This window comes from Hesperophylax consimilis, chromosome 17 (assembly GCF_061612785.1).
Source record: "Hesperophylax consimilis isolate HC1 chromosome 17, BYU_Hcon_1.0, whole genome shotgun sequence".
Classification (NCBI taxonomy): Eukaryota; Metazoa; Arthropoda; class Insecta; order Trichoptera; family Limnephilidae; genus Hesperophylax; species Hesperophylax consimilis.
This window is the reverse complement of record NC_142852.1, coordinates 31,739,384-31,763,735: the sequence shown is the minus strand read 5'-3', so window position 1 is coordinate 31,763,735 and position 24,352 is coordinate 31,739,384.

Here is a 24,352-nt window from a genome sequence, read left to right as displayed (position 1 = left end):
ATACATTTCCTGTTCAAATATAATACATAAAAATCTCTTACAACACAACTACACCACCAGAACAATAACCAACGGTCACTACAAAGTACCTTCACTACATACCACGTCAGCTCAAAGACAATTTTTCTTCCTAGCTCCTGAAATCTTTAACCTTATCCCTGTAAACCTAAAAACCGTGAGTCAACCCCATTCCTTTAAAAAACAAATTACGAAATGGATCCTTACACACGGAATATATTACAACTACAATACCCATTCATTCTACACTCTATCAATTTAATCACCTTTCAGACAAAACATAATATATCCTTATTCCCTAACATAGCGGTATAGTATGTACCTACATAATTAATTAGTGTGATCTATTTACTAATAATTTCTCAAAATTTTCATCTTCTTATAATTATCTAACTTCTCCATTCTCTTCTTGCAATCCAAACTAGCTACTTTAGTAATGTATAGATTCTGTACAAACTGTAAAATTCACCCTCCATAACACAGGGTCATCCCTAGCATGGAGGGTGAAATATCACAAAAACCATATGTACCCTCTAAGTCTTGTATTAATAAAATAAATAAAAATCATACCTATCTATATACAAGGTGTCCGGAAACATCTAGTGCAATCGAGAAACTGGTGATTATATATCACGTATGTAACTTCTGAATGGGTATTACAATTTAATGAATCAATTATGATTATCTACAGTGTCAACTCAATTTACTTAAATTATCAGAACTTAGAATAATTACAATGACTTAACTTGTTAATATAAAATCAATAAATATAATATTATTGCGACAACTCCAACACGGAATCACAATTATATACTCCCGTTCGCCGTGTACAACATTTGGGAAGTAATTATTGACATATATTAAACGCATCAATCACTGAATACAAACATTCATTTCGGCCAGAAGAAAAAAAAATGTAGTTAAAAAAAAAACATACTGCCCTAGTTCTGGTTCGACTGATTCCTGTTTACTTTGAACGAAAGAAATCGATTTGTTGTTTTCATCTTGACGGTAGATGTTTTATTAATAAGTTCTGGCAAGTCCAGATCATTATTCAGATTTTTAATAACAAGATTTGATCAAATATGAAACGTCGTGTGTGAAGGGCCAGTTCTGTGCAGGCGCAGTTGGAGCAGTCCGCTCCGAGCGCTGATAACCTAACACTGTTTGGCTTAGAGACGGCGCGGCATGTATGGAAGGAGTTGAAGTTGTAAATTTAATGGATTGGGTGTACATTGTAAAATATTACTTAAGTTCATAATATATGTGTTCAAAAACAATTCTTAGCTGTCTGTCGATTATTTCAACATGGACTTGGATGCGGCAGTCCCGATCGGTGTACAGTGTTCTAAATGGGGGGAGGATAGATTTGCAAATTATAAATCCTAAGAAATGAATATTAATAAGTTTTATTGCACCCTTCCTACAAAATATCAATTAAATAATATTGTCAATTCGTGTAGCCTTTAGCCAGCATTTGAAAAGTCCTTTGTTCGGTGCATGCATTGATGTAATATATTTAGATGAGACATGAAGCTAAAACATAGGTTCCACTTTTGTGCGTCCAATTAGTTCAATTGGGACTCCTACTCTCACAATGCTCTAACGCCGAACAACCGGAAACTACATAAATCCAATCAACGCGCACCGATTATCACGATCTACACGTTAAGCCCTTTACTTATAAACACGGTGTAAGGAACAGTGTAAAACATAACTTATTGTTTGTATGGTTAAAACGGCCTTAAACAGGCTCAAGGCCAGCTTTACCGTACCAACTAGTGCAGTGTACCTATTTATTTAGTGATAATACATTACAAATAATAACAATAATATATTATTCCCAGTGAATTTACAAAAACTCATTTCGGGAAAGAAAAAATTAATTAACATTAACAAAATAAAAGAAACTGGTAGGGAAGGGGAAAGAGATGGAGAAGTACCGAGATATTCAGATCTAGTCACCAAACACGGCCAAAACCGTTTCAATTCAAAAAATTGGTATTACACCAGGGCGATACTGAGAGTATCTTCCATTCTGGAACGTGCCATAAATATAACACATATTATCCTCAATTACAAAATAGTTAAATAATATTAATTATTTTTTATAGTACCTACCCACGCACAGACATGTGGGTTCCCTTAAATTACGAATTTTTAAAATTTTACAAGAACCTAATTTTTTTTTAATTACTAGGAAAAAAGAAAGAACTGAAAAAATCAAGTAAAATTTATAGCCCACTTCGAGATTTGAACCCATCACGTCCAGATTGCTAGCCGATAGTCTTGCCTTGTGAGAGGCCGTCGCATCTCATAGTTGTTGCATTTCTTGATAGCGTCGATACGAACACTTTGTGCTTTGTTCAGTTTTAATTATTCACACTGGCCTATTGTTATTACCAATCCACAACGAATTCATCTGACATAATTTGGTATTATTGTTTCAGTTGATTCACAACGTGCACCTTTCTAACCATGGAAGTCGACAAACGATTAGTGATGGAGTGTTCGGAGAAACAAATGGTTGACACCCTTCTGGAATCCTCAGCAGAGCATCCTCTGGATATCCTGGAGACAGACTGTCACCCCAGCGACCTCATCCTGGCGCAGTTTTCAGCCGCCGTGTACACAGAGAAGAAGTGGTACGAAACAGACGATGACTACGCGAACAGACTGGATCTGCCCAAGGACTGGTCTCTCCTGGCTACTGCGTCTAACTCGGACTGGACCGACGGGTATTTCGGCGCAGCGTACGTGCACACCACATGGCAGCAAGTGGTGGTGGCACACCGTGGTACCATACTATCCAACGCTGGAGCGCTGATCACCGATGCTTTCGGAATCTGTTTGAACAAATACACGGACTGCATGAACAGCGCCATCACTTTCATGGATCGAATAAGGCAAGTATTACATTTGGTTAACACTGATCACCGCAGAAGTTATAACATTGCAATAACCGGCCACTCCCTCGGGGGGTGGCTGGCACAAGTAACGGCATTCACGGTGAAGTGGTTTCATGCGTCGGGTGACCTTTTAATCCAGAACACCAGCAGTGGAGTTCACGCCAAGACTGTAGTATTTGACAGTCCTGGCGCAAGATCCATGCTTGAAAAAATACTAGATGAAAATTTTAACAGATTGGGGACCAATTTTTTAGATAGGTTGGACATTACGGTTAATGTATCGGCGCCAAACGTTGTTAACACTTGTGGTTTACATCTCGGGACAGTCAATCGTGTTTTAATTGATGTGTCCAACTTTGACTGGAAAGTTGAGTGGCCCATTCTAAGCTATACTGAAAAAACTCACGCAATCAGTAATTTCGAGAATGCTTTAAAAAATAATTTGGACATAATCGAAGTACTAGACTGGCCCAAAAACTGGGGCGAACTTAGAGTACTTTTTGGGGAGAACGCGTTAAACCTTGCCAATAAATACCATGTAACTTCTAAAAATTATTATATAATTTTGCATGAACAAACCAAAAGGTATAATACGGAAAAGGGTCTCATGGCTAAATGCTATTTGAAAGCTTTTTCTGACGACGAATTAAAAATTCTTAATAAGTTAACCAGTGTTCAAAACCAAGCGGATGTTAGCGTTATCAATAAATTTGTTTTAAATAATAAACTTAAAATAAAAAATAATGAAGTAGTATTTCCAGATTTTAAAATTGATCAAAATAATCAAACAATAAGTTGCGAACCCAAACAATTGTTAGGAAAACTTACGCACCGTCTGAAGCAACTGATGCGGTGGCTAGGGCCAAAGTTCTCGATCGCAGTGGATGAGCAGATTGCAGCGCTCCTTCTAGCTATTGACTTGTTTTACCGCGCTGAGGAAAAAAGCTTTCTCAAGTCATTACCAAAGTCTTCATTGAATTTCACTGACTCAATAGGCCTCCGGGAATTCTTGCTTTCGGACACCGTCTGGGTCCTCTCGATAGTTACTCAAGACGGCGTGTTAGAAATGATACGCCTTCAGAATATATTCTCACAATTAAGAGAAAATGTTCACTTCTCTGCCTCAAACAATAAATATACTGATGAAAGTCGTTTCACGTTCCTAGATTGTCCACGGCTTCAGAAAATTTTAGAAATTGGCCATTTGCCCACTGATCACAATAACCTGATGATGGTTGATGGTAGTTTGTGTACAACTTTCAGTTCAGAACATCACACTTTTTTAAAAAATTACGAGCAATGCTCTCCTTTCATCCCAAAGAAACTTGTTTTTATATCTTCACACCAAATAGAAATATTTAAATCTTTCAAAAACGTAGAAACATTAAACAATGGCCAAAAAATTAATCTCTCCGACCTATCCGAGACGTCGCAAATTTTTTTACGTGGTAGAAAATTAATATCAACAGGCAAAACAGTGTACAGTATTCAAGATTTTTTAGGAGATAACTGCATGATTCCGGAAATCAATCAATTGCTTTGTTTGGATGAATACAAAGAAAACTACTTTAAGAAAATTGTAACTAATGATAATTACGTTATTAGTATAAAAGAGACGCGTCCACGGCTCAGTGATCAACAAATGCCAATATTTGAAACTAATATTAAAACCGACACGAAATTTATCTTAAATCGTGTTAATTCACCAAACACTCTTGTGGTGATGAGCCGCGAAGACCTGGAGACTTTATCCGTTAGGGAGCAGCTCGCGGGGACGAGGATCATCCTCGCCAATGGAGACACAGAAGAACTATTTAAAGAAACGTGCAACAAGAACCAAGAAAAATCTGTCTATCGGCTTAAAGTATCTAAGGGAGATGTGTACTGCAAACAAATTTTTAGTAAAAACTTTTATGTATCTAGAAAATTTTTCCATCGAGCACAAATTAACGTTCAAAATTTCGTGCAAACTAAACAAGCTAATGATATATTCGTCGTTTGTAATGAAGTTGATAAGACATCCCTCTTGGGATTGATCAGAGAATGCAAGGAAAGGGAAGCGTTCATTGAAAGTGTGCAGATTGCGGCCACAAGAGAAGAAGAAGAATATTTAATTCAAAAACACTTAAACAGAAATATTCATTTTGTGAACATTTTTCAGACCAAGAAAAGCTTTAAAATTGAATGGCGATATTCGCGCGGGTCTGTAGAGAACATACGATCATGTGTGTCCACAAAATCATTCCCGATAGATGAACAAACCTTAAGCAAAATACAGCGCAACATAGTAATAATTACAGACGAACCAGGGATGGGTAAGACGACATCGCTAGCAAATTTATCAAGGCTCATTGAAACACCATGGGTAATATACATAGAGTTAAAACACTTTCAAGCGCATATAAAAAAGAGATTATCAGATAAACTAACTGATGACGAAGTGGCAAGTTTTCTACTGAGTGAGAATCGCACCAGTAATGACAGCAAACTAGAACACAATTTCTTAAAATATTTTCTAGAATGTGAGACATCTACCAAGCGAGTCGTTGTGATGTTCGATGGCTTTGACGAAGTAGACGACTATAATAAAAAGGAGAAAAATGCTAAAGAGAAGCTGGTTAAACTTTTTGTTTTTTTAGTAAATAAACCAAGTATTCAACTGTTCTTGGCAACACGAACATATTTGAAAGAATCGTTGGAACGAGAACTGAGTCAATTCTCTACGTCATTTGTACCGGTCAGTGAAGAACAGCAACTCAACTTCTTATTGGTGTTTTGGCATTTCTGTCTCTCTCTCGAACTTGGAGATTACGGAGAGGAAGAAAACGGAAGATTACATAAATATACAGCAGAGGTGCTCCAACAGGCGAAGCAAGTGCTCGGGCCAGACATGGCCCGCTTTATGGGGGTACCTCTGCAACTCAGGATGCTAGCAGAAGTATTTAGACCCCAAAGCGATCTGTTAATCTTGTCTACAGAAGACTTAATTAAAAAAATCAGTATATTGACCGCCCCAAATTTGTACAAAAGGTTTATAGGTTTGAAATATGATATATATATTCACGATAAAACATCTAAAGGAGAAGTATTGGACGACGAAGAAATTAACCAACTCCTCGAGCCATTAACAAGAGCACATGGCACACTCGGTTTTAAAACATTCTTTTCTGATTTTTACGATAATAACCTCACGGCCATCAACCACATCACAGCCGTTAAGGTCCAGAAACCAGATAAATTAAATAGGCTTGGGTTAGTACAGTCCGTAGGAAATGGAGGGTTCCAATTTGTGCACAGAACATACGCCGAGTATTTCTGCGCCCAAATAGTAGCCTTCTGGCTAAATCGACTAGAAAGTTCTCAACAAGACAGCCCTTTCCAGTATCAACTAATTGAAGACGTACTTCTGCCCAAAATACTGCTGCTGCCTGACACCAAGATTATCAGATTGTTTCTCAATGTTGAATTAGGAGAAATGGAGATGTCCGCCAAAACACTTAAACTAATCGCTGAACATATTAGGCGACTGTGGTATAAAACAAATGCCATATTTAGGAATGAAGATCAACAAACCGCTCTGCACATTGCGGTGAAAGAAAGGAACGAGAACATCATCACACTTCTGCTCAGTGGATTGAATATAGAAAGTACCCAGGAAGCATTCATCTCATACATTACTCAATATGACAATAATAATAACACAGCACTGCACATATTGGATCAGCCGACTTTTCATGGTAAAACTGAAGATGACTTATTTTGCGACAGAATAATAGAAATATTTTTTAAATGTACTGAAACTGGTTTTCTCAAAAATAGGGAAAATATCATATTCACTTGCTTATTTAATCGGGATATGTCGAAATCATATGTTTCAAATTATTTGCTGAATTCGGGTACCTCGACAGTATTACAAAACATTGTGAGCAGAGTAAAAAGTGTTAAATTTCAAATTCTTCCGTTTAGTGAGGTTATAGTCAGCAGTAACGTCGAACTTGCACAAAAAATGTTATATGAAAGTTTAAATAATAATTTAGAGCGTTACTGCTTTTTACTGACTAAGCCAGAAACATGCAAATCTTACCTTAACCTTGCTTCACAACATGGCCATCTCGAAATAATTAAACTACTCGCGAAGCAAACCTCTGATCTGTTTACTGTTATGATGTCACGGCGCGACAGTAATAAGAAGACTCCTTTACTTATAGCTGCTGGGGGCGGTCACCTGGATATTGTCAAGCTCTTAGTGGAGCACGGCGCAGACATTAATACACGCTGTAAACTAGGCAAGACTGCTCTGATGTATGCGGCAAGTACAGAGAGTTTATCAATGGTGAAATATCTCATTGAAAGTGACGCTGATATCACCTCTAGAGATTATGACGGCCAAACTGCACTTCATATAGCGGCAAGTACAAACAGTTTAGCGGTGGTGAAATATTTCATTGAAATTGGCACTGATATCACCTCTATAGATAATAACAGCTGGACTGCATTTCATATAGCGGCAAGTACAAACAGTTTAGCGGTGGTGAAATATTTCATTGAAATTGGCGCTGATATCACCTCTAAAGATAAAAACGGCCGGACTGCTCTTCAATTAGCAGCATATAAAGGCAGTTTATCAATGGTGAAATATCTCATTGAAAATGGCGTTGATTTCAACTCTGAAGATTATAACGACCAGACTGCACTGCATATAGCGGCTGTTTCGGGCCATCTCCCAGTAGTAGAGTACCTCCTGCAGCAGGGGGCGGACCCTGACAAGGTAAACTGGTCGGGAGAGACCGCACTAACTATAGCATCGTTCTATGATAAGTGGGATGTGGTGCGGCTCCTACTGGAGAAGGGAGCTGATGTTAATGCGGGTGATGGTAAAACTCTCTTTTGGGCTATACTGGGGGGGGAATGGTCTATTGTCGAGACTTTAGTAGATAAAGGAGCTTTGATTCATGAATCACAAATTACATATAATTTATCAGAGTTTAAAAGTAGATTCCCGAATTACAAATTTAAGTAATAAAATAATCTTTACAGCCGGGGGCGTGTCGCCACTGTTAGAGTTGCGGGGAAAAATTAATCCCTTTTTCAATTTAACGTTTTGTAATAAATACGTAATTATTTAATGAACAAAATAAATCACGGTTAATATTAATAATGCACACCGGTTTCGCCTTATGTGTGTTTCGCATTGACTCAAATAATTTACAGACATGAACATTACATGCTTTTATAGCCAGGGATAATATTAACATATGTATTAATAATTCAACATAACTCAACTTGGAAACATCTTATATTTATGTAAAGAAAAGTGTCAGTGGGTTTGTTGTTGTTTTATAAAAATCTATAGTTTTATTCCGAGATTGATCAAATTTTGCAAACTTGACATAATATATTTAAATAAGATTTAAAGGAACCACCCCATTATTTTTGATCCATCCGATAAGGCGTATATTATTATAAGCGTTCAAAAAGAAGAAGCAGACGGTCTGAAAGGTAGATATGTGAAAATAAATGTTAGAGGGAAAAAACTATTATATTCAATATAATACATAAAACTGAAGAAATAAAGCAAAAATCTACATCTGAGATAAGAAGCGTTTAAAGAAATACTGTGATGTTTTTCATAATTATTGACAGCGATTAATTCTCTATTTCTAACACTGTTTCAATCATATATCTCACTGTAATATAACATGAGATAGCATAACTTTTGTGGCTGGGAGAAATATCTCCCAAAAAATTAAAGAATTATTGAGAATTTTTTTCGTACCTACGATGTGTTAAAAAACAGAACAGATGTGTTTTTATAATTTTTGGAGAATATTTCAGATTTTTTTCCACCGTGGGAATATAATTACAATTTCAGCACAGTAGAGATTATCTTTAAAACTGACTTTTAAATGTCTTAACTTAGAATGTGTCATATGTCAGTAACAATTCAGAAAGCGGGGTTTTAAGGCAGAATAGCACTCGGGCGACGCCGGGTACTTCAGCCAGTTAATCTATCTATCTATATAACTCAAGATGTAAATGTTTGTTTGTGCAAAATCATAAATCTCCGAAAGTTCTTCAACGATTACGCTAAAATTTTGGCACAATGTTGCATTTGAATACGCGTGTGTTTTTATATACCTATATTATATAGATATCACCTGTGACAGGTAAAAACATGGTTTTTCTAATAACAGCGCCATCTAATGCACGTAAAAGCAAAACGCGCTATTGTTTCTCCATCTCCACAGACTGACTGGGCCACAGCAACGCGTGGCGGGGTATAACTAGTAATAAATAAATAAAACAAGTAATTTTATCATTTCATAATTATCCGATCGATCCCAGTCTAAGTGACTCCAACGATAATGTCCAACCTGTCCAAACATTCGAATGGTTCCCACAAATTAATTTAACTAAGTTTGTGGTAATATTTATTAATTATGTATTATTCTGTTGTGTTATATATGTATATAATATATTGCTAACATCTGTACTTAACTGAAATAAGACAGGTAGTTATAACTTATTAAACACATAAGTGTAGTGTTGAGAATTAATGGGTTTTATATTATTACATTATGTATGTATAGTTTATATTCAATTTTTTGTAAAGTTTTATGAAAACTTTTATTGTTTTTGCTATTAATATCATTGTTTGATTTGTTTGCTAGAAGTGAAAAATAAACCTGTCTAATAAAAATATCTTCCTACGTAAATATTTTTATTAGATAAGTTGTAAGTCATTTTATATCTGTATTTTTTAACAATTTAATGTCAGTATTATAAATAAAATTAATAGTTTTAGAAATAACGTTGCATTTTGTATTTTTATTAGTATGTAGATTTATGCTAAATTTAAAAATAGGAGAAATCATGAATATAAGATTGAAGTGATTTTTTTTTTAATTTTGCAGTAAAATTGATTGTTTTAAATATGTATACAAAATACATTATTTGCTTTTCATATTTTAAATAAACACAAATAACCATTATAATAAAGTGTTGGATATCATTGCTTTATGCTAATTAATTGTATAAAAGTGGGTGGCGCAAGTCATTTCCTATTGGAAGATGCTCTCATGTTTGCAAATGGCGTCTTATGTCATAACAACTTTGACATTTGCGTTCTTGAGTAGTATAATTATAGCGGTCCATGGTTTGTCATCTGGTGATGCCTTTAGCGCCATCTTGTACCATCAATAAAACTATAAACATGTCACTAGTAAGTTAGGAGCCTTATTGAGAATATAACTCGATGTTTAAAAGTTATTTCTACTGATTCTATCGATGTATTTTGTATGTACCTATTATCCCATACAATCTTACTTTCTATTGATGTACCTCCAGTTGGTCTCTGAACTAAATAACTAATTTATGCTATTGTTGTTATTATTTATAAATTAAATAAATATTTTAAATTCATCTATTTGGATTTGATTGACATCCGATAGACTCTTTGTCGATGACAATGCATTCAAAAAACTTTTGTTGTCTATCACGTACCTACACGTGGGAATATACGCATTTCTCTGAAATCGGACGTTATTACAGCAAATAATACACGAAATAAATATCTGTTTTACTCAATCGGGATTTGATTGAGTTGGTAGCGTGGTTGACTCCAGTTCCTGGGTTAAAAGGTTCAACCCTCAGTCAACAAATTTTTAAGCTTTAAAGGCATTTTAAATAAAAATATATATAATGGTAAAAATACATGATTTTTTTCTGTTTAAAATTATCCCGTTTCGTAATCAAATTTTTGAACGTGTATTTTTATGTTTGAGTTCTTGTACAAATGTATTAAAATTGTTATTATCTTTTCTGTATAATTAAATTATTCTTCTCTAGTTTTACAGAAAATACCAATAAATATAACCTGTTTATATGTTTCTTTTTTTAAAGTTTTTAACATTTCTTTATTCATTGAATTGTTTGTTACATGCATTGAGGATTTTTCGAGCACCATGCTAGGCACATGCTCGTGTTATGGTGGTCGATTTTCTATACATTAACATAAATAATGTGAGAGAAAATAAAAGAATATAAAATAACATATTATTAAAGAATATTTAAGAACATAAAATAATGTAAATGACTTTATAGTAATATAAGTAAGTATGGAAGAATACAGTAGAATATAAAAATAGTATGAAAGTATAGAACATAAATAACGTTTGTTATAATAGCATAATATTTTTTAGTTGTTGTAAGTAAAGTGTTTACATTTTAAGATACATAATACAATAGTATATTGAGGAAATCTGTAATTGGTTTCTCAGTTAGGTAAATAACCCATGTATTAATGAACCACATTGTAAACTGTTGATTTACATAAAGTAAAATAGATACATAAAAAAGAATATAAAAAGTATGTAGTTATAAAATATATAAAATCAAACATAGTAACTATAGAGTAAGCAAATAAGAAATGGTTTTTTATTATGAAAATCTATATGTGCGTGATTACATTGGTAAGTACATTATTTTGCAGCAATTTTGTACAAATAAATCAAAGTTAGAAATCATGTTTCAAGTCCGGCGAATTACACTGAACACTGGAGACAATTATTATATTCTATGTTATATCTGTGTAAAATGTCATATTAGAAATATTTTAATTTACCTTTTGTTAATGATTGCTAAAGAAAAGGAACTTATTAAAAGAAAATAGATTTACAACCATCTGTAACTATGTGTAATTAATTTTAGTACTTTGTTTAAATATCAAATAATTAAATAATATAACGAATGATTAACGATGTTTATTAAATGGTGTTTTTTAAATCCCAATTTAAATACTTGGGAATTAATGTTTGAAATATTAATATTAATTAATTTTGAATTCGTCATTCATTTGTGTCTAATTGAATTAAAGGTTTACATTTATGACTGTATATTTACATGACTGTAACATCTGTCAATTACTAAATGTGTACCAGTTTTTAAGAAGCGACAGATTGTATTAGGTAGGTAGGTGTTAATTGATTTAAAATTATTTAATATTTTCTTTTGAGAAATTTGAAGTTAAAGTGAAGGGATTGTCTCTTATAACAGGAGGAAGTGAAGAGACAACAGGGGCTAGTCCATTCTGTATATAGTCATAGTCATTCTGTTTAGAATGTTTTCTTCTTGTCTCTGATTTCATTATATTTGTGTTTATGAATGAGACAAATACCTTAAATGGTACAGCTCTAGAATGGATATATATGATTCATGAATTTAGTTAATTTTAAAAATTACCTACCAAATCGGTAATTATTTGAAAATATCAAATTTTTCTGTTATTGTTAAATCTTGCGTTTTAATATTGTATTTTCCGTAATTTTTTTAACAATATTTCTCACTTACATGACTTTATATAATAGAGCTAGAATTCCCTCACCAAACACAAGAGCAGCGTCTCTTTATGGTGAGGAAAGATTATTTTTATTTTCCTTTATAAAACTATACAGGGTGTCCGGAAACTCGTAGTACAAGCGGGAAACTGGTGAATCTACATCACATTTGGAGTCGATTTTGTAGTATATTTTTTTTTATTTGAGCTTTCGTTATCGAGTAAATCGAGTTTGAAGTTGATTTTTTTTTTTTTTTTTTTAATTTTTTTTTATCAAATTATTACTGAAGATCAAAGTACCCAACTAATTAAAACTATTTGAAAGTAAAACAAATGAAGAAACTCGGATTTGAAGCATTATTTTGAAATCACCCTTCATTTAACCCGGTGTAATCATAAAATATTTCTGCTCTGCAGGGTTAAAACATCTGTTATTCAACCCTAAACACCAGAAAAAACTTTAACCCTAAAATAGCCGAAAAATATTTTTTTTTGTTTTTTTTTTTTTTTGAAAATGCTCAAATCAAAAAACTTTTTTTGGGTTCCCCATGTGGTGTAGATTAGATGTGGTGTGTATAACATGTCAAAATTGTATATTTATTGAAAAAAATAAAAATTAAATGAAATTATAAAAATCTACTTTTTAATTTACTTCTCTGTTGTAACTTATTATTTCTATTGTTTAGAGGTTAGAGAGAGAGAGAGAGATATTTTTATTTGTTTTGCTTCCTGCTCTTTGCGTCAGAAAATTCTAATAAACATCAATCAATAGAATATAATTGTATCTCCCTCTAAACTCAAAAAGACTAAAGGTATATAATGTATTGATAGACTAAATTATAAAAATGTTTTTTAATAAATTAAATTTTCAATGAAAAGATTGCCTTATTGCTAATTGCTCCCTCCACTGCCTCCAGTCCTGGTCAGGGATTTGGGAAAAGGAACTATTTTACATTTCCCAATTCTGCTCCGAGATTGGTGTTAGAGCTACCTCAATAATACTACCGACTTGATTTCGTTAGCTCCTTGGCCCAGGACCAGAGATCACGGGTTCGAATCCCAATTGAAATGAAATTATAGCTAGTGCATTTACACTACGTTCCAACTTGCCAGATACTCACAGTATCACCCTAGTGAGACACCACTTGGAATGGAAAATGGTTTTCGCTGTGTTGAGTGACTAGATCTGAATAAACAGGTACTTTACAAACATCCTTTTGCCTATCTTCTTCCGCTTCCACTTCATCCAACCGCACAACATTACACAATAATTAAAGGATGCAATAACCTGCTGGTTCCGGTAAGACGGAACATTAGTACGGTAAAAACATAATAAGAAGATAAAGCTTTGTGAGTAGGAAGCTTGTGTGTAGCAAGTAAGTATGTATATGTGCATTATAATTAAATATGTAAATGTGTATATTAAGTAAGTATGTATTGTGTATATTATGTAGTAGGTACAAATAAATATGTTTATGTATTTTGTGTGTATTAAAAGTAGGTATGTATTTACATATATTATGTATTACAAGTAAGTATCAACAATACTCTTTGAAAATATCAATAGACAGTACTTGCTTTAATAACATAAAGAATTAAAACCTTTGTGTTTAGTGTCCCTGTATCAACAACAAAGTTTTAAAACACACAAGTCTAAAGGACAATCTTAGAAGCAACAAATACACAGTGCAATTATTAAAAAAACAGTTACTTTGGAGTGTTGTCTCTTTATTATTTTGGTAGAATTACTACAAAACATGGTATGTAGGAAATTTAATAATAATAATAATAATATTTATTTTCTGTCTTCTTTTCTTAATAACATATAGAGGTTATGATATCCTCACTGGGATCTCCCGTGCTGAGGATTTCATTTACATATTATAATTTAATTATAAGAAAATTAATATTACAGCAAAGTTACATATGAATTTAATTATGAACATATATCAGGTAGTATAATTTTTTTATTTTTTTTTAATAATTTTAAAATAAGCAAGATAAGTAGTGTTTTTTAGTATAGTTCAGTTTAGTAGATTCGGTTTTAGTCTGTTTTTGATATCAGTATATTTTCTATTTCAGATCTCCCTATATTAAGTATCCAGCTTTTTATTTGAGATTTCAATGTTTGTAATGATCTACCCTTTCTACTTCAAACTTTTTCTTCTCTTCTTTCTACGATAAATTTTCTTTAAGTCCCATAGGTAACTTTTCCATAAGGCTTTGGTTATGTATATATCCGGGGTAGGAAGGTCCTCCCTACCGTCTTTCAATCCCTTGCCTCTCTCTTTATTACACACCCCTTCAAGTGTGTACATCCTAGTTTGTCTACGTGACGTACGACCTTGAACGTACTCATTTCACGTGACGGATCAGTATAAAAAGGCTTCACCGAACGTTGTGTTGGGTTTTTGTTTCTCGGTTTAGAAACCTAGTTATTTATGTATGTGTGGTATCCCTTGGTTCTTTTGAGATAGAGTGAGTTGAATTCATTACCGCTGTGTTTTAAAGCCATCTCATAAACCTGATTTTCTGAGTCGCCTGCTCTTCAAACTAGCTACGTGAGTCTACCTGTCATAGGATTATGTGGGTATAATAAAGTGTTAGATTTTATATATGTGATATACATACGATAAATTTATGGTGTTAGTTGTCGGCGCCATCCATGTATATATTTTAGGAGGGGAGGGAGAGGAAAGGAAATGAATTTTTTTCAAGCTAAGATTGACTCCTCCTCTTACCAAACAAAACTGATGGATGATAATTTGAGCAAGGCGATCGATATCTGCGTGTCTGGATATCACAACCGGCCGGGTCTCCCCTTGTTCCAAATCGGCAACCTTCACGCCAGAATAAAGAAAACCAGGTCTCATCACCAATTTCAGAATTGCCCCAATCTCAAACACCTCCAGGAAAATCTACTTTACTGAGTGTAGAAGGGGAAAACCTTGACATCCCTTGTCACGAATCTAGTCGCGAAAATGTGACACGTAAGGTCCTAAGTTACGTGCCACCTCTAGAAAACGTTGTAACTCCCACGCCGTCGGGGATTTACATCCCTTTCTAGGTCAATACATAGATAACACACGACGATCTTGTCGACATTTTGCCTGCTTATTAACGATAGGTTGTGTGCCTACCCATTCAGCCAATTATCATGTGAGATATATGTAAGGTCTACTCGAAATGCCAAATTTAGGATGAGGACTGTCTGTATTTTATATTCGGTTCTAGTAATTATTTTATGAGGTTACTAGCATCCTCGTGTATTAGGTATGGGTAACTCCTACTGAATACCTATCCTCTCAGGTAGGTATAACCGGATAATTGGTTTGATTTTTGCATTTAATTTAAAGAGGCTGCCTACCTCTCGAAAGGTACCTGTTGAGAAAAGTTGTTCGGTTGGTAGTTTTATTTCGGAGATTACCATCTCCCTCTTTTGACTTTAGATTTGTTTTTGTGCATCCCAATTCGTAACTTAGAAAGTCAAACAATAGATGAAAAGTATTTCATTTTGTTCAGTCTGGTTGCATCTGATCGCTTTCAATTTGGGACGGCATACGCTAGCAAAACTTCCCCCTTTGACTGACTGTACCTGCGTCTTGTCCTATATATGAAAAGGTCGTTGACTCGTCTCTCGCTCACAGCTGATTGACGGTTCGCCTAGCACATCCCTGTTAATGATAACATTATTTGGGCGGCAGGTGTCGTAAACTTAGTTCCTGTACCTCGGTTGTATCCGTCTTTTAAAAAGGTCCTCTGAAATTTAATAAATAATATAAAAAACTCACCCAGTTAGTCACCTCTCATTCTCAGCGTGAAGCTTACCTGGTTACACTATATAGCTAAATCACTTTAATTTTCGACCTCCTCCCTACGCTTATAAAAGGGTAATTAAATATTCCTGTAAATAAAATTGTACCTCCCTAATCTGTTAGGATTCGAACCCACAGTTAATAATCTATTTGATTCTCTGGTTTTCGGTCTCCGTGGATAGAATGCCATCTCGCCAAATCAATAACTTAGCCCGATTAAACACTTCCTGCCTTTAAGTACATTCACTCTGTTTTAAAAACGCAATCATTATTTTTTATTATTTTCATGTTTTTAAGACAAGCAATCTAGTTCGAACTGTATACGAAATCACGTTTAAATCAACACAACTTTATAACACAATCGCGATTGCACAACACCTGGCGCCCCTGAGGTGGGTTTTTTACAAAACGGCGCTCTACATATTATCCAATTATTATTATTGTCATTATTATTAATTGTTTTCCCACTGAGTCGAACCACTTTCACTTCACACAAACACCGGATCAATAATCTTTCACTTTAATTCAATATTCCACAATATTCTCTAATACCATTTGAATTCAATAATTAACTGTAATTTCAAACAACACTTCTGATTTGTATCCATTTCTCGGGGCTGTCAATGCACCCAAGTTCAAGACTCGACTGTCCCTCCGGTCTCTCCTTTCCCGTGGGAATCTGTTTACTCCAGGCCTGTCTGTCAATAAATCTTCCGTCGTTGTCTAAACAAAAAATTTTTTTGAGCACGTTCGTTTATTATTTATCGTTTATTTTTGTGGATATTCAAAACATCACATGTTATAATGTTGAGGTTTTTGAGTGAGAATGGTATTTTATTGTAGAGTTTAATACTATGATATAAGAAGCTTTTTTGCCCAAAATTTGTAGTAGTAGTTATTTGTTGGATAAGTTTTTGACCATGAGATCTAGTGTTTCTATTGTACGTGTTTGTTGTTATTTCTTGGGATTTGTACTTATGAATGTAAATGAGTATGGTTTTAGAATATATTTGTTAAATTGACATGATGATAAGATTGGTGAAGATTTCGTCAGCGCTAGTTCTTACAGGAACTTTCAGTACAATTTTCAATATGGCTTTTTGAGTTTTAATTAGTGGATTTAGTTTTTTTTTTATTTGCACTGCCCCATCCGATAATACCGTATTCTAACAATGATTGGCAGAAAGCCATGTAAATTTTTATCAAGTTTTTTTTAATGAGCTTTTTTTTTTCTTCTTTTTTTTTCTGATAGTTTTGAAAAATAACTTAGTTTTATAATTTTAATATCTAAATAGCTAATGAGATTGGTCCATTTTAAAATTCCATCAATTTTTTGACCTAGATAACGTTATATTTATTGGTCAACGTTTTCTAATGAGGGACAATTACAATGCTCATTTAATTGATGCAGGCTATGAATTTTCAAGTTAAGGTTTTCTCCAGAGTTTTTTGTATTTTTTATTTTGAAAGTGATGTATTTGGTTTTATTAGCATTTATTGTAAGTGAATGGTAGTCTAGCCATTTTTGAATCCTGTTTAGTGTGTCTTCTGCTTTCTTTCAAATCTGTTTCTGTCCAATTTTTCCCATAGGTCACTAATGTAAATTAGGAACAGAATCGGACCCAGAATACTTCCTTGAGGCATTAGTTAATATCTCTTGCTCATATCTAAGTGCAAGTGCAAAACTGATTTGGTTTGGTCGCTTTGATTGACCAAAACATTGACAACTAATAAAATAACATTAACACTTTAATAAAAAAATGACTACACGAGTAAACTCCAAATCCGCGGTAACCAGCAGCCTTCATATGGAACTCCCGCAACTTACAGATAAAAAGTATGAAGAATTTAAAGTTCAATTCATAGAAAAATCATTTGCAGACAACAAAAACACTATTGTTGAAGTCATGAGAAATGAGTACAAAGAGGAAATTGATGAACTTAAAAAATAAAGTTTTAGACCTTGAATGATACATTCAAAATAATATCCAGTATATCCCTCTAATAACATTATAATTAGCGGTATTCCCGAAGCACAAAGTGAAAATGTTTTTGGTATTATCTCCAAAATAGGTGCTTCAGCTGGGTGCAAAATCATCAAAGAAGAAGTGGACTTCGCCAGCAGAACAGCCCCCAGAGCAAACCGGAGCATTACAACTGGAGAACCTAGGAACATTGTGGTAAAATTTACACAAATATATATCAAAGATAACCCATTAGCTGCAATAAGGAAGAGGAAAGGAATGTTCGCTTCAGAATTGCAGCTTATTGGATATTTAGAGCAAGTAGGATATACATTAATGAACCACTGAATTAAACCACTAAAAACCGAAATATCTCTTCAAACAATGTCAAGATATAAACATGGAAAAAGTATTTTCTACTACTGGGTGAGAATGAGAAACTCTAAAATATTCATTCGCGTAAATGATTCTACCCCCATAAAATTAATTGCTAGTCGAGATGACGTCAACAGACTGTCAATATTAAAAACACCACTCGACGCTGCTAAATTGGCCGTCCCTTTAGGAAACAACTAAACCCACATAATTATGTTAAATGTGTCATGTTAACTTTTTTATACTTGGTACTCAAGTTACAGGAGAATTTATTTAAAACTACTAGCTTTTATGAAGTTACTAAAGTTATAAATTATGTATCGATTAAAGTATCGATGGCGTATCATGTTTGTAAACAGCACATTTATGAGTTGGCTGTTCCCATAAATCATATAATTAATCTTAGTTTTAAGAATGGCATATTTCCTTCTCATTGTCAAAATGCCAAGGTTATACCTTTTTTTCAAAAGTGGAGATCATCAAAATGTGAATAATTACAGACCCATACCATTGCTCAATACTATCTCAAAAATAATGGAAAGATTGGCTAAGTCAAGATTAGTATAATTCTTAGAAAAATACAAAATTATTTCCCACAGCCAATTTGGTTTAAGAAAGAATTAAGATGCTGTATTAAAGGTATTGACCAAAGTTGTAAACACGCTTGACTATGGCAACAGAGCTATAGCGGTATTGTTAGACTTATCAAAGGCCTTTGATACGGTTTCCCATGAGTTGCTCCTTAAGAAATTATTATCTAATAATACAGCTATGGGTTGGTTCAAATTTTACCTTAGTGATAGAACACTGAAAGTAGAAATAAATAAAATTTTAAACACTAGTAAATCAATCTCCATTAGAGTCCCACACAAGGTAGTGTGCTCGGGCCAATATCTCTCGGGCTAATTTATATAAACGATTTATGCAGTCTAAAAATTTCAGTTCACGTTGTTAGTTTTGCCGATGACACTGCGTTAATATTTGAGGCTCAAACTTGGAGTAAAACTTTTGAAAAATGTGATACATGTTTAAGAGTATTTAGTAGTTATCTGAGTCATAATATTCTAACTTTAGTACACAAAAAACCAAATCACTTTTAGCATTTTTTATAAAAGTCACCCATCTACCTCTCATAACTTGATTATTCACAATTGTGTGTAAACGTGTAACTGTAACCCCTTAGAAAATGTAGAAAATTTCAAATTCATAGGCGTAAAAATATGTAGATACATTTTGAATGATCATGTCGAAATGTTGGTGAATAATATTAGGAGACTTGCCTAAATTTTTAAAGATCTCAGACATGTACTAGATAAGAACAAATAAAAAAAAAATTAATTTGCTTTAATTACTTTATAAGAAATGTAATATCATGAATTTAAAACATCTATTTATCGCACAAACGGTGTGCAGTTTTTTTAACAATTTGCGAAAAGAACGCAGCAAATTTTTACTACAAGAATTGGCTATGGTCTGAACTTTATGGTAATTCACACTAAATCTTCATTTAGGCAAATATATTATTTGTATCAGGCTCCACTTCTATTTAAAAGCCTTCAGGATACATTAAGTCGTCTAATTCCTTGTGTACTTTAAAAAAGAATATTAAATTATTTGTGCTATCCAAGGATTGCCAATATTTTATTTCATTTTTGTCCTTTTAAATTTATGACAAAATATGTATATTTTTTCATGATTTTCCTTTTATAATGTAATTTTATTTTAGTCACCCTACGTGTTTACTAGAATGAATTAGCTAGAATTAGCTTAGTACGTACCCGATTCGTAGAAACATTAATGTAACAATATTGTTCGGTTAATATATTATTCAAAATTCAAAAAATTCAAATTCAAAATTCAAAAAAATATTTATTGCACAAAAAGAGTACAAAGGGTATAGCTTATAGGTTACATCCTATTTCTTCCAGCTAACCCAACAAATACACATTATATTACATAACCCAACAATTACATGTTAACAAATAAATAAAAATAAATAACGGTAAATAAAAATAAAAAAAGGTTTTTAAATTTAATTCATGTAAGGTATTCATTTAAGGTGTAGTGACATTTGTTTAAAAGAAATGTTTTTAGTGTTGATTTAAATTTAAGTATGTTGGTTATTTGTTTGATGCTACGTGGAAGGTTTTTATATACTTTAATAGCCATGTAGTGTGGTCCTTTTGAAAAATAGTTTTGTTTGCTTTTGGGATTATTAGGTTTTCTGTGAACCTTGTAGCGTGTTTATGTGTTGAGTTTTTTTGTGGGAATTTTTCTGTAGTTATTTTAATAAGGAGTTAATTTAATCTTTGTGTTATTTTATTATTTTGTTAAATTATAAACCTCAACACTGATTTGTCCTAGTGAGGTTAAACATTCTAAAGATTAAAAAAAAAACAATAAACAATTGGGTTACGAAAAGACTGGAAGGAATTATAATAATACTGTCCCATTGAGCTTCAAATTGCTAGTAAGTATTATAATAATACACTCCCTTTTAGTTACAAAAAGACTGGTAGGAAATATAATAATACACTCCCGACGAGTTACAAATTGCTAATAAGTATTATAATAATACACTCCCATTGAGTTACAAAACGCTAGTAGGTATTATAATAATACACTCCCATTGAGTTACAAAACGCTAGTAGGTATTATAATAATACACTCCCATTGAGTTACAAAACGCTAGTAGGTACTATAATAATACACTCCCATTGAGTTACAAAACGCTAGTAGGTATTATAATAATACACTCCCATTGAGTTACAAAACGCTAGTAGGTATTATAATAATACACTCCCATTGAGTTACAAAACGTTAGTAGGTATTATAATAATACACTCCCATTGAGTTACAAAACGCTAGTAGGTATTATAATAATACACTCCCATTGAGTTACAAAACGCTAGTAGGTACTATAATAATACACTCCCATTGAGTTACAAAACGCTAGTAGGTATTATAATAATACACTCCCATTGAGTTACAAAACGCTAGTAGGTACTATAATAATACACTCCCATTGAGTTACAAAACGCTAGTAGGTATTATAATAATAATGACAAAAAATTTCCCTGGATAAAAAAGTCATGACATATAAAAAAAAATAGGAACAAATTAACCTCATAAATTAAAACAACTACAGAAAACTTTTACAAAATTGAAATTGACCTGCCCAAACAAAAAGTAAAACAATAAATGAAATAATTAAATATCTCGGACTTCTTTAAATGAAGATTACGCAACACGGCATAATAACCCGAAAATAAATCGCTACAATATTTTTAGCAGTGAAAATCTGAAATCATATCTATTTTATTGTGAATTAAAACTGATGACGGATTACTGCATCAGCTGTATTGGTTATCTCTGTTTTTTATACGAAAATACATAAAACTTCACTTCAAGGCCATCGAAAGAGTTGAAGTAAAATCATCAATATTTATAATATCAATTTATAATTTAAAAGTCGAATGAATGTGACCTTACTGGGGTAGGTCTTGTTAATTTTGTAAGTAAGTTTTGTAAGTGAAATATATAAAATAACAAAGCAGTATCTTGAAGAAAGACATAACATAAGCGTTAATCTTGATTAGGTTGCAGCATTGTATCTATATTATTCCTTCCCGTGGACCCAACTAGCCATGTGTGGGATGGCGTTGAAGCTAAATCCAGTGTGAGGGGTAATTGCCCCCCACCCATCTTGTATGATATGATTTGTATGCAAAGTGGTGTATAATGCACACAGCATCCCCAAAGATGACATAACATAAGCGTTAATCTTTATTAGGTTGCAGCATTGTATCTATATTATTCCTTCCCGTGGACCCAACTAGCCATGTGTGTGATGGCGTTGAAGCTAAATCCAGTGTGAGGGGTAATTGCCCCCCACCCATCTTGTATGATATGATTTGTATGCAAAGTGGTGTATAATGAACTATTATAATTTTATGTTTGTCTTGTTAACGCAGTTATTAAGTAGGTTTTTGGCATCTTTACATCTTCCCCCTCACCCCGCGGCTTCAAATTGTTCTCGAATAGCTCCGTCCAGGGCTTTTTAGGTTCACGTTCCTTCCCGTGTCCATAATCCTAACCTTAATATTTGTTTTGATGTTGCTAATTTTGGTATATATTGCAAGAGAGAAGAAATTGCATATTTGTTTGTCCAGTGGTCGCTTTTGTTGTGTTTTGTTGCGTTAATTCATTAAAAGCCTGTGGAGCTCCGATACTTGAGCCAATCTGATATACTTCCTCCGAGCGTTTTAATAGAGTCTTTACTGGGGAGGATGCTTCCATCACATCGCACCAGAAAGTGAATGTTTTAATAGAGTCTTTACTGGGGAGGATGCTTCCATCACATCGCACCAGAAAGTGAATGTTTTAATAGAGTCTTTACTGGGGAGGATGCTTCCATCACATCGCACCAGAAAGTGAATGTTTTAATAGAGTCTTTACTGGGGAGGATGCTTCCATCACATCGCACCAGAAAGTGAATGTTTTAATAGAGTCTTTACTGGGGAGGATGCTTCCATCACATCGCACCAGAAAATGAATGGCGGAATCAGACAAATAATAACAAAATAGAGTCACAACCTAAATTTGTCAAACGTCTAAAGAAAATGACTCACAAAGAAATGTAAATGCCGAAAGCAAAGGGCGCCCGCTGACGAGACACTTCAGTTGTGGAGACATTTCATACAAACTCATAAAAAGTCTCTCTCTTACCTTTATGGATTATTAACTGTTGCATCGCAACTGTCTCCGCAACTATAGTCTCTCGTCTGCAGGTGCTCTTCATCTCGTATAGCACCTTTAAATTGATAAATATTCTAATAATCCTAAAATAATTCGTTTTAAGTCGAGATAATGCAGTCAAAATACTAAAGTATTGCAAAATAAGACGTTTGCAATAGCGGTGGGTCATCACTCATCTTATTGTGGTTTTATATATATATATACAGGGTGTCCGGGGGTAAAGTGCGCTAACTTCGGGGGATGTTTCTACAAGTAAAATTACTTTTTTCCTTCTACCACCTACACTTTATACACACATTGACTATGAGTCCAGAGGTTTCGCTAATTCATATATATAACTATACAACTATATGCAAACATAATTTAAATTTGATTTTTTAATTGAACGAATTTTGGTTAAAATTCATTTAAAAATGTAGAATTGAACGGAATTAGAACCCGCAACCTCTGGAATAGTACTCGAGTATCTTACCACTCGACCGAGGAGGTCATCACACAATAAATAAATATATATGAAGGAATATTCTTGTATTTTTTTTTGTCAAGGAATTTTGGATGAATCTTAAATATTTATTTATTTATACCCCTAAAAGTGTGATAAATTATATCATAAGTATTCAGTGGACATTGGAGAATATCCATATTTTATAGGAAACGTATTGAGATGTTTGAGTTTTTTTTCTCCATATTAAACAAAAACTGTTTTTTCTAAATTTTCTTACTGTAAAAATATTGAATATTGAATGACACTGTTCTAAAACTGTTCATAATATTATATCAAAATAGGAAATGTCAGGGCAAATTTCCCTGCTTGTATGGGGAAAATAGAAATCCAGCACAAGATTGAATATGCAATTTTTAATTTGTGTTCGGGAATGTTCGTTATAACTTCGGATTTAAAGATTCCATATTAGGATCAAATCGATTCAAGTTTATCTTTTGGTGGAATTGTCTTCAAAATGCGACGAGGGCGACACAAGCGACATAAATTTGAACTATTTTAACCAATCTTGATAATATCGCTAGCACTTTTACACTCCTAAGAGTGTGAGGTATTAGCAGTGCCTTGGCAATTGGGACTGTTAGGTTTTAGGTATTAGTAGTGCCTTGGCAATTGGGACTGTTAGGTTTTAGGTATTAGTAGTGCCTTGGCAATTGGGACTGTTAGGTTTTAGGTAT